The sequence below is a fragment of the Spermophilus citellus genome (assembly GCF_964194105.1).
Source record: "Spermophilus citellus genome assembly, chromosome: 2".
NCBI classification, from domain to species: domain Eukaryota; kingdom Metazoa; phylum Chordata; class Mammalia; order Rodentia; family Sciuridae; genus Spermophilus; species Spermophilus citellus.
The window spans coordinates 139,255,578-139,267,764 of record NC_138183.1 but is presented as its reverse complement, the minus strand read 5'-3'; positions in this window follow the sequence as shown (position 1 = coordinate 139,267,764).

Sequence of the window (12,187 nt, the reverse complement as noted above, 5' to 3'; positions counted from 1 at the left end):
AAGGCACATCAAAAAAATTGTACACCATGATCAAGTAGGATTCATCCCTGGGATGCAAGGATGGTTCAATATACGGAAATCAATAAATGTTATTCACCACATCAATAGACTTAAAGATAACAACCATATGATCATCTCAATAGATGCAGAGAAAGCATTCAACAAAGTACAGCATCTCTTTATGTTCAAAACACTAGAAAAACTAGGGATAACAGGAACTTACCCTGACATTGTAAAAGCTATCTATGCCAAGCCTCAGGCTAGCATCATTCTCAATGGAGAAAAATTGAAGGCATTCCCCCTAAAATCTGGAATAAGACAGGGATGCCCCCTATCACCACTTCTATTCAATATAGTTCTCGAAACACTGGCTAGAGCAATTAGACAGACGAAAGAAATTAAAGGCATAAAAATAGGAAAAGAAAAACTTAAATTATCACTATTTGCGGATGACATGATTCTATACCTAGAAGACCCAAAAGGGTCTACAAAAAAACTACTAGAACTAATAAATGAATTCAGCAAAGTGGCAGGATATAAAATCAACACGCATAAATCAAAGGCATTTCTGTATATCAGTGACAAAACTTCTGAAATGGAAATGAGGAAAAACACTCCATTCACAATATCCTCAAAAAAAATAAAATACTTGGGAATCAACCTAACAAAAGAGGTGCAAGATTTATACAACGAAAACTACAAAACCCTAAAAAGAGAAGTAGAAGAAGATCTTAGAAGATGGAAAAATATAAACTGTTCATGGATAGGCAGAACTAACATCATCAAAATGGCGATATTACCAAAAGTTCTCTATAGGTTTAATGCAATACCAATCAAAATCCCAATGGCATTTCTTGTAGAAATAGATGAACCAATCATGAAATTCATATGGAAAAATAAAAGACCCAGAATAGCAAAAGCAATTCTAAGCAGGAAGTGTGAATCAGGCAGTATAGCGATACCAGGTTTCAAACTATATTACAGAGCAATAGTAACAAAGACAGCATGGTACTGGTACCAAAACAGGCGGGTGGACCAATGGTACAGAATAGAGGACACAGAGACTAATCCACAAAGCTACAACTATCTTATATTTGATAAAGGAGCTAAAAGCATGCAATGGAGGAAGGATAGCATCTTCAACAAATGGTGCTGGGAAAACTGGAAATCCATATGCAACAAAATGAAACTGAATCCCTGTCTCTCGCCATGCACAAAAGTTAACTCAAAGTGGATCAAGGAGCTAGATATCAAATCAGAGACTCTCCGTCTGATAGAAGAAAAAGTTGGCTCCGATCTACATATTGTGGGATCGGGCTCCAAATTCCTTAATAGACACCCATAGAACAAGAGTTAATAACAAGTCTACCACGCGGCCTGCGCAGTGGTTTCATTAATGAGGTTCTAGGCGTTAAGTTAGTTAGAAGAGATCAAAATAAAACACATAAACCAGTACCTTATTTTACATTGCTAGGTCCGAGATGGCTCGCCTCCCTGGTTCCCGCCTCCAGCCGCCCAGCAGGGCAGCGAGGATTACTCTGGGCTAGCAGGAGAGAGAGAGAGCGAACACGCCTGGGAGCAGCCTTTTATTTGGGGGACAAGAGATTTAGGGGAGAATTCCATCCAATGAAGGTTGAGGGGGGGCTGCACTCCAAGGTCAGGGTCAGTGATTGGGTCTCCAGGGTCAGTGGTCACGCACACCCCCACACGGATGGGCTCTCTCATCAGGAAAGGGTCGGGTAAGCTCCGACACAGCCAGAGCGCCTCAGGCCCTTAACGGGAGTCACCCAATCACGTGTCAGAATGGCTCCCCACATATTCCCCCTTTCTATTCTTAACAATGAGGCGGCGGTTCACTCTCTGGAGTCCCCAGATTCATGATTGGAAGACTCGCCATCCTATAGTTACAATACAAAAGAGAATTAACAGCAAAGAGAATAATCCAATAATGTACCAAGCGGAGTGTTTAAGAATATTTCCAGGGTTGAATCCATTTAACTCCTTCAATATTTGGTTAGCCAAAGAAGAAGGATCTGAAAAATCAGCTCTATTATTTTGAATGTCTTGGATATGGTGATGAAGTTCCAAAATATCCAAGCTATTATTACTATTTTGCCAAACACCTAATAAATGGTTTTTAACCTTCTCCCAATCCCAGAGAGAAGCATTGTACTTGGCAGCTGTAACACATACATACTTATAGTTAGCATGGCATTTAAGCCTTTCCTTAAATTTTAAGGCTGAAAGTTCATTACCAATGTTTATAACAGTCGCCTCTAAGGCGTTTAATTTAGTCTCAATCCTTTCATCAATATTTACTTGATTACGCAGAGCCTTGGAAGTATTTTGAGCTAAATTATTAAGAAATTTTGCATGCTGAATATTCTGAGACAATGTCAGAGATGCAGAGACAGTTGAGGCAATAAATGAGACCAGTGCTAAGACACCAACAATTATGACTCCAATAGCACGTTTAGGTCTTGTTAGCTGGGCATGAATTTGCTGCAGGACTTGTAAACCAGCATCAGTATACCATGGCTCTGAAATATTAGCAGGTAATAAAACAAAAGAGGGCTGATGAAGTATCAGCACTCCTTTTCCTCCATTATACCTAGAAATACAATTGGTTAGGTTGCACTTATTACAAGTAACAAAATATCTATCATCTATCCATTTAACTTTTACATTTCCAATAATTAAAACATAAGGAGATTGGACACAGGCTCTTAAGCCATAGCAAGATCCCTCTTTACAGTTCTTGCCAACAAATTTTGGTAAAGGTTTATCTGAAAAATGTAAATACTCTGAGGCAGCAATTAAACGCCAAATATCTCTTTGAACACCTCCTTCACTATAAGTCAAAATATTACTAACAAATCCTGCAGGTGTATAGCAGAATTTCTTCGTAATTGTCTCTTATCAATTTTTGGAGACCAGTCTAAAATATACCCACTAGCTTTAGACACCTTATGTTGTACAGGAAAAGTATTTACACAATCCATCCATTTAGGAAAGGTGCCAATTTCAATTATAGAACTATTTGGACAGTGGGGTACCGGTGGAGGTTTTGCAGAAATGACTGGCTTGTTATGGGAAAGTCCCATCTTAATTACTGATCTAGTATTAGGTTTTAAGTCCCCATAAATAGAATTATTTGTCAGTCTAGGTTTACCAATCGCTGTCTTTTCTTCAAATGATACTTTCAGACAGCCAGCATGTTTATCATGTGACCAACATAAAGGCAATTGGGCACTGTAGCCAGAATAATTAAATCTAGTCACATGATTGGGAGTAATATGAGTATCTGTAAATCCTCCCATCATGAATGAGTCATTAGTAAATACTGGAATAGATTCTCCAGTCCACACAGCTGGGTGTACCAGAGGTGGATCTGGGAAATATGTCCAATAAGTGTCTACTTGATTCCCTTTTACCTGACAGCCCAGTAGGGCAATTACTGTTGCTACCATCAAGATTGGGGTCCTGTTCTTTCCTAGGCGTCGAAGTATTTGGGAAGCCTGGGTTGTCAATTTCTTCACATCTTTCCACGAAATCAGCTTCTCGGCTGGTTTAATCTGGTTTTTCTTCATCCTTTTCCGATATCTCCTCCTTCTGGGTTGTGGCTCCTCCGGGTCGATCCTCAGTCGCTTGAGTCTGGGTTCTATCTCCTCCATGTCTGATAGCACGTTCAGGCACCCAAATAGGACGGAAAGCACCTTCTGGAAAAATACAAGCATGCTCTCGGCCCCATGATATTACCGGATCCGGCCCCTTCCACTGACCAGTCTGTAAATCTTTCCACAGAACTCTGCCTAAGGGGCCTGTTACTGAGGGAGACATTTGTCTCTCAGCAGCAGTGTGACCTTCTGTGTCACAGTTTAAAAAATTTAAAACAAATAAGGCATGATTAAGGCTATTTTGGGGAGTCACAATCTTATCCCCCCTTTTTAAGTTTTGTAATTGAAGCTTAATAGATAAATGAGCTCATTCTACAATGGCTTGACCTTGGGGGTTATAAGGAATTCCTGTTTTATGATTAATTTCAAACTCTTGGCAAAATTGTTGAAAAGCAGAACTTACATAACCTGGAGCATTATCTGTTTTAATCTGCATAGGACACCCTAAAACGGAAAAGGCTGATAAGCAATGAGAAATTACATGTTGAGTATTTTCCTTAGTACGTGCTGTTGCAAAAATAAATCTAGAATAAGTGTCCACTATGACATGTACATAACCTTGCTTACCAAATTGAGGAATATGAGTTACATCCATTTGCCATATCTGATTTGGTTTTATTCCACGGGGATTTACCCCTGATGGCAGAGATGGAGTGTGAATAACACACTTAGGGCATTGGCTTACAATCTGACGAGCTTGTTCTCTGGTAATACTAAATTTTTTACGTAAGCTAGAAGCATTTTGATGATGCAAGGAATGGGAAGCTAGTGCACAGTCATATGAAGACATCTGTTGACAAAAAGCTACTAATTTATCAATTTTATCATTACCTGCAACTAGAGGTCCAGGAAGGTCAGTATGCGCACGGATGTGTCCAATGAAACATGGGTACTTTCGCATTAGCACTGTCTTTTGTAAATTATGAAATAATTCAAATAACTCCTGTGATGAAGTAAACCCAATAACTGAGGTTTCAATATTTTTGGTAACTCCGACTGCATATAAGCTGTCAGAATAGATATTAATAGGCTTATTTGAAAAATAATCTAAGGTACAAATCAGAGCTTGGAGCTCTGCCCTTTGAGCAGAAGTATAAGAAGTTTGTATTACCTCTGTGTGAACACGGCTAAAGAAACCTGCCTTACCAGAGTTGGAACCATCTGTGAACACCGATAAAGCTTCCTCTATTGGATGAGAACGTACAATCTTTGGAAAAATAAGTGATGTTAATGATGCAAATTGTACAATCTTATCACGAGGATAATGGCTATCTATCTGGCCAGGGAAATCTGCAAAAGCTATCTGCCATGAACTAGAAGTTTGAAAAAGCCAATTAGTCTGTTGAACAGAAAATGGAATAATTATGATATCAGGCTCAGATCCAATTAATTGTAAAATCCTAGTTCTACCTTTAATTACTAATTGAGCTATAGAATCATGAAAAGGAATTAATGTTTTTTGAGGAGAATGGGATAAATAAATCCATTCTATAACTCCTAATCTTTGCCATATGGCTCCTGTTGGGGTATGCTCAGTTGGAAATATTAATAAATACATTATTTCTTTAGGATCTATTCTAGTAAGCTGTGCATTTTTAATTGCAATTTCCACTTTCCTTAAGGCTGCCTTGGCCTCCAAAGTTAGTTGATGTGGAGAGGTTGAAGAAGGATTTCCTTGTAATATCTGAAATAAAGGACTTAACTCAGAAGTAGTTAACTTTAAGGATGGTCTTAGCCAGTTAATATCTCCTAATAATTTTTGAAAATCATTAAGGGTACATAACTCCTTAACTCTTATCTGAAGATTTTGAGGACGGATTGTACTCCCTTGAATTATCTGACCTAGATATTGAAAAGGAGATACCTTTTGAATTTTTTGAGGAGCTATACATAAACCCATTGCTGTAAGTGAAGTCTCTAACTGAGTAAAAATTTCTGAAAGTACTTCTGGATTAATATGAGCCAGTAATATATCGTCCATAAAATGGATAATATATGCATTAGGGAAGCTATTTCTTATGGGACCTATCGCCTGATCAACATATTTTTGGCACAGTGTAGGGCTATTACGCATTCCCTGAGGAAGTACCTTCCAACAATATCTTTTAACAGGTTCTTTAAAATTAATTGTTGGGACAGTGAAAGCAAATCTTTCACAATCTTCAGGATGTAACCTTATAGAGAAAAAACAGTCTTTTAAATCTATTACCATCAAGCTATAATCTAAAGGAATGGCTGTGGGGGAGGGAAGTCCTGGCTGTAATGATCCCATAGGCTGAATTGCCTGATTTATTGCCCTTAAATCCTGTAGTAATCTCCAATTTCCTGACTTTTTCTTAATAACAAAAATAGGTGTGTTCCAAGGACTAAGCGTTGGTTCAATATGACCAGCCTGAAGTTGTTCCTCAACTAATCTATGAATTATTTTAAGCTTTTCCCCTGAGATGGGCCACTGAGAAATCCATATAGGCTCTTCTGTGAGCCACGTGATTTTTTCAGCTGTCTCAGGGATCGGGGAAGTACTCAGGGCCCCTAGTAAAAATTTTGGTCTGGAGTATTTACTAATCCTTGTCGTGGAGACTGGCTTGTAAACAGATATTCTTCCTGAAGGGTCTCCCTATCATCTCCAGGAAAATATCTTTGATTAGCTTCCTCAACTGACCTTATAGAATTTGGGGTAACTAGTAACAGTCCCATTTTGGCTAATATATCTCTTCCCCATAGGTTAGCTGGTAAAGACTCTAACACATAAGGTTTAAATATTCCACTGTTCCCATCAGAATCTTCCCAACGGAGATAGTTGGCACTTTGAGCAGGCTGTGAAATTTGTCCTATTCCTTCTAGGTTAGCTGGTGCTGTATGTAAAGGCCATGTCCTGGGCCAAAACCGGCTGGACAATACTGAGCTATCAGTCCCTGTGTCTATGATGCCTAGGAAATTTTTATTATTAATTCTAAGTTTTAATAAAGGAAGTTCTTGTCGCACTAACTGGGACCAATATACTCTGTCCGGCGGTTTAGAAACTGAATCTACCGGCAGGTGCCTTTCTGAGACACAAGGCAATAATATTAATTGAGCAAAAATATCCTTTGGGGTGAGTCTTAGGGCATAATTGGATCTTACAGTAACATATAATTGCCCTTTAAATTCTGAATCTATCACACCAGGTATGACCTCAATGGCCCCCTTTAAATTATCACGCCCCAGAATTAAACCTACAGTATTTTTAGGAAACGGCATGAAAATCCCAGTAGGGATTTGTTTTGGTCCCGTCTCAGGATCTAATTCAACTGTCTATGAAGGTCCTAAGAAAACTGTCTGTGATCCCTGTCCCTGTCCCGGTAAAAATCGCGGACTGCCCTGGTCGGTGCTGCCAGTGACGTCACACTGTGCGACCTGTTCTGAATTTCCCCGTATTGTTCCTGGGCCCGGGGAGGGGCCGAACAGAAGTTTTTTGTCCCCTCGCTAGGAGGAAATACTTGTGGCGAGAGGGAGGGCTCATCCGCGACACCCGAATCAACCGCGTGGCGCTGAGTCCTGCAAAATCTATTATCGCCAGTAGATGGAGCCCTAAACCTAAAATTGCGCATGAGACATTCACGGGCAAAATGACTGGTTTTTCACAAACGTAACATTTACCACGGAACTTCTGAACTGAATTTTGCGGCCCCAAGGTTTCCTTTAATACTGTTGCCAAGGCCACCGTTTGCAACTGAGTGGAATCTAAGTCAGAACACAAGCGAATATACTCAGAAATTGTTCCTTTTTTACGATGGGGTCGGAGAACATCCTGACAGATTTTATTTGCGTTCTCAAAAGCCAATTGCCTAACGATAAATTCGCTAGCTCCTGGGTCCCCGATGGACCTGTTCGCAGCCTGATACAGTCGGGCTACGAAATCTGAATAAGTCTCACTGGCACCTTGTCTGATTTTGGTAAGAACTAAATTGGACTGGTCCTTGGGGACAATTTGCCTCCAGGCACGTTTTGCACAATCAGTTATTTGATTGTACACTACAAAATCATAATTTAACTGTCTTTCTAAATCAGCGAAATTTTCAGTCCCTAAAAACATCGTTACTGGCGTCTCTATGCCCTGTCTCCTGTTTCTTTCTTCCTGTTCATTACAAAAATCAGTCCAGTAAGTTTTCCAAAGCAAGTAATCTCCCCCGCTCAGACAAGATTTGGCTAAAAAAATCCAATCACTAGGAGGAAGGGGTTGTGAGCAAATATTTTCTATCAGACTCTGAACAAAAGGCGAATTTGGGCCGTACGTTTCACATGCATTTTTCAATTCCTTGATAGTTTTAAATGGAATTACAGCATGAACTCTAATTCTCTGATCTTGTTCATTAGTTTGTTCAAAAACTGGAAAGAGGTGAAAACCAGTAGTATCCTCTCCCATTTCTTGAGCCTTCCTAATACCTTGCTGAACTGGGGTAAGAAAAGTCATCTTTAATTCAGCACACCTGTTAAATTTGGTCCTTCTAGCAGGTACCGGCCGAATTTTAAAAGCTTGGGCAGGTGGTGCTAAATGCAATCTATTAAAATTTCTCTCTAAGTCCTGAGTTTTTATGTCTAATTCTTCTTCCTCAGACTGTGAGCTGCTATCAGACTCTGTACTATCGCCATTTGGAATTTGGGTTTCTAACTCACGTGGTTGAGAAGAAACCTGAGCCCCTCTAGGAGTTTCTTCTGTATTTTCCTCTCTAGGAAGATCGTTTACCTCTTCCGGAGGGCTCTCTAAGATTAGAGATGTTTCTTCTGTATCATGCTGTTCTGTACAATCTGTCTGCGGGCTAGCTTGCACAATTTTAACCTTTGTTTTGGCTCCTAGCGCTTTTGTTTTAAAACGGCTCAAGGGAAAGGAAATTAGCTTCAGGCTGATTTTCCATTTGAATAGACCTAATAGCTCTTTGAATGCCTTTCAGAAGGTCTTCTGGAGGCCACGAACTCTGGTCCATGTATTCAAAAAGACAGACTTCTAGGGCTGTCCAAGTTTTCTGTATATTTTCTATACCTCCAGGTATTTCAGTAGAAAGACAGACTCCCTGTAACTTTCTTCCTAATTTCTCCGAAGTAAGTAAATTTGGAGACTCTTGGTCACAAAACCAAGGACAATATTTACCTACAATCTTTAAGAATTGTAATAACTGAGCTTTCTTTATCTGTTTTCCTTTCTGATTAATTATACTGTCTAAAATAGTTAGATACATTTCCTTATCCGAAGAAGTAGAATTTCCCATTTTAAGTAATTTAACGTCTCTTTCCTACAATATCTCCCGGTACTTTTGTGACCCAAATGTCACCTCTTCCTATATCTTTATTTTAATTCCTTATTTTCCTCATTCTCTTTATTCCTTATCTTTTCTTTATTTTTTCCTTATCTTTTTAGCGCGCGCTCCCACTCAATCTAACTAATTCAGAATGCCCCCCTCGTGGGCGCCAATTCTACCACGCGGCCTGCGCAGTGGTTTCATTAATGAGGTTCTAGGCATTAAGTTAGTTAGAAGAGATCAAAATAAAACACACAAACCAGTACCTTATTTTACATTGCTAGGTCCGAGACGGCTCGCCTCCCTTGTTCCCGCCTCCAGCCGCCCAGCAGGGCAGCGAGGATTACTCTGGGCTAGCAGGAGAGAGAGAGAGAGCGAACACGCCTGGGAGCAGCCTTTTATTTGAGGGACAAGAGATTTAGGGGAGAATTCCATTCAATGAAGGTTGAGGGGGAGCTGCACTCCAAGGTCAGGGTCAGTGATTGGGTCTCCAGGGTCAGTGGTCACGCACACCCCCACACGGATGGGCTCTCTATCAGGAAAGGGTCGGGTAAGCTCCGACACAGCCAGAGCGCCTCAGGCCCTTAACAGGAGTCACCCAATCACGTGTCAGAATGGCTCCCCACAAACAAGAATCAACAAATGGGACTTATTTAAACTGAAAAGTTTTTTCTCAGCAAGAGAAACAATAAGAGAGGTAAATAGGGAGCCTACATCATGGGAACAAATTTTTACTCCTCACACTTCAGATAGAGCCCTAATATCCAGAGTATACAAAGAACTCAAAAAATTAGACAATAAGATAACAAATAACCAAATCAACAAATGGGCCAAGGACCTGAACAGACACTTCTCAGAGGAGGATATACAATCAATCAACAAGTACATGAAAAAATGCTCACCATCTCTAGCAGTCAGAGAAATGCAAATCAAAACCACCCTAAGATACCATCTCACTCCAGTAAGATTGGCAGTCACTATGAAGTCAAACAACAAGTGCTGGCGAGGATGTGGAGAAAAGGGTACACTTGTACATTGCTTTCTCAGGAAAGGCCCCTCTTCAGAGCTTTCCTGGCATTTGGCCATCCTCACATCAGTAGGTACCAAGAAAGACTGACTCTGTCCTTGGTAAATCCAAACAAGTGAGCCCACTGGGACTGGGACTGGGACTGGGACTGGGACTGGCTCTGGGTGCCTGGCTTCCTGGATCCCAAGTTCAGAGAGTTCCATCACCAAGGAAGCGAGGTGAGGTCACTTCCCTCAGGAACTGAATGAGGTCACTGCCTTGGCAACCACTGTGTCCTAACAGTTGCTTCCAAGGGTCCCATGAGATGGAGGCTGCCCCTCCTTCCTGTGACACTTTCACAAGTTAGAATGGGATATCAACCATAGGCACCAAGGAACAGCTCTCCACACAGGCCTGCTTTGGTCCATCTTGTCTACATTAAGAAGAGAGAGGCTCATTCAGACACATCCCTTCATCCTGACCAGGTTGTTTGCCATGGAAGATGACTTCTGCTCTCTCGGGTCCTTCGTAGCTGCCTACATCTTCTCCAGGGAACATTTCTGCATGGACCTTTGAGGTTCTCAGCAGGTGGAAGGTCCCCTACATTCCTGTGTTGTAAGACCAACTCTGTCCCTGCTCTTCTGTAAAGTTAGATTGAGGGAACAGTGTATGGTTAGGGTTAAGAACCTGTTTGATTTGGGTTAGGAATCACTCTGCTGGATCAAGAATGGTATTGGGAACCTGCGATATTCATAATAATATATAGGTGAAGTATATGTATGACAACAGAAATCTAAGTAAGATTTGAAGGCCAGAAGGGCATTGGGCCCTTGATTGGGATACTTAGCTTTGAATGACTTTCTGCACAGATGTCTCAGATAAATCGATATACAATGGCATAGGACCTTGTACCTTGGATGATTGAATGTAGAAGAGAACATCCAGTCAAAAAGGGATAGGAGGTAGGATTAGGAAGACAGTCGGTAGGTTTAGGAAGAAGAGTGAGCATAAAATTCGGACCAAAAGTTCTTTAGCAATAGGGTGTCGGTTAGAGAGTGAATGTAAACGTCAGCACATGTGAAGAAACCAAGGTTAATCACAAAAGAAGTTAGGCCACAGCAGACTGTGGGGATCGACACCCAGAAGGTCATTCCCACAAGAGATGACTCAACTACAAAACAGATGCCACACTGAACTGGTAGCACAGGCTGCCGCCCGCGCTAAGTTCCCACAACCTCCCACTGAGGCTGGCACCCGAGGGCCTCTACTTTCCCCACCCTCTCGCTACTGTGTTGGCTTCACCTGCTTCTCTTCATTCTGGACCTCAGGACCCACCCAGGGCCAGGTGCCTTGGCCTGGGTCTGTAGTGAGGGGGAAGGCATCAGGCCCTCCCAGACCCTGGTGGAGCACCTGAAAGTGACAGTTGGGCAGCCAGAAGCTGGCCACACTCTTGTGTGTGCATTTACTGTTAATTCTACATCATCTGGGGATGCATGACCTTCCAGAATACAGAAGAATGAAGTAGGGCTGACAACACTGAGATGGAAACAAAGTGTTACTTTAAAACTTTCTTTCCCTAAAGGATGTTTTCACCAGAAAACAGCAGCATGACACATCTTTTAAATGGAGAATGAGGAGAGTGGTGTCTTGCTGTATCTTTTGCCCAACACCTGAACCCTGCTGATCATGCAGAGTTTGTCAAGCACAGTGATTCTTTGCAAATTAAAAACCATCTGTGTGATCCATGAGATTGCCACAGATTGAGTCTCAGACTTTCCAATCAACTCAGTAACTCTAAAATAATTCTAGAGAGAAGTTCTGGACCACTCTGCACAGGGCCAATGAAGACAGACACTTGCGTAGGAGCAAGGCCAGCAGAATTCAGGGCCACCCCTCAGTGTCTCCTTGGCTTCTGTGACTCTTCTATTTCTTAAACAGCAGGAGATAATACTTCTAACCTGTGCGTTCCCTGCTGCACCTTCTGGGGAAACCTTTGAGCAGTCATTTTGGGTAAATCTTTTTTAGTTTAAAATCTAAAATTTTTACTTTGAAATAGGAATATATTCAACCTTCATGGACCTCCACTGCTTTCCTTCTGAGCCCTGTAGCATGACTCTCTGGTATTTACATCTGACTTGGAGACAGTCCAGACATTATCTGGAAGAAGTGCTGTGCGGTTCTCGGCTATCCTAGAAGGCACCTGCTGTCTCTGCCATCAGTAGCCAAGA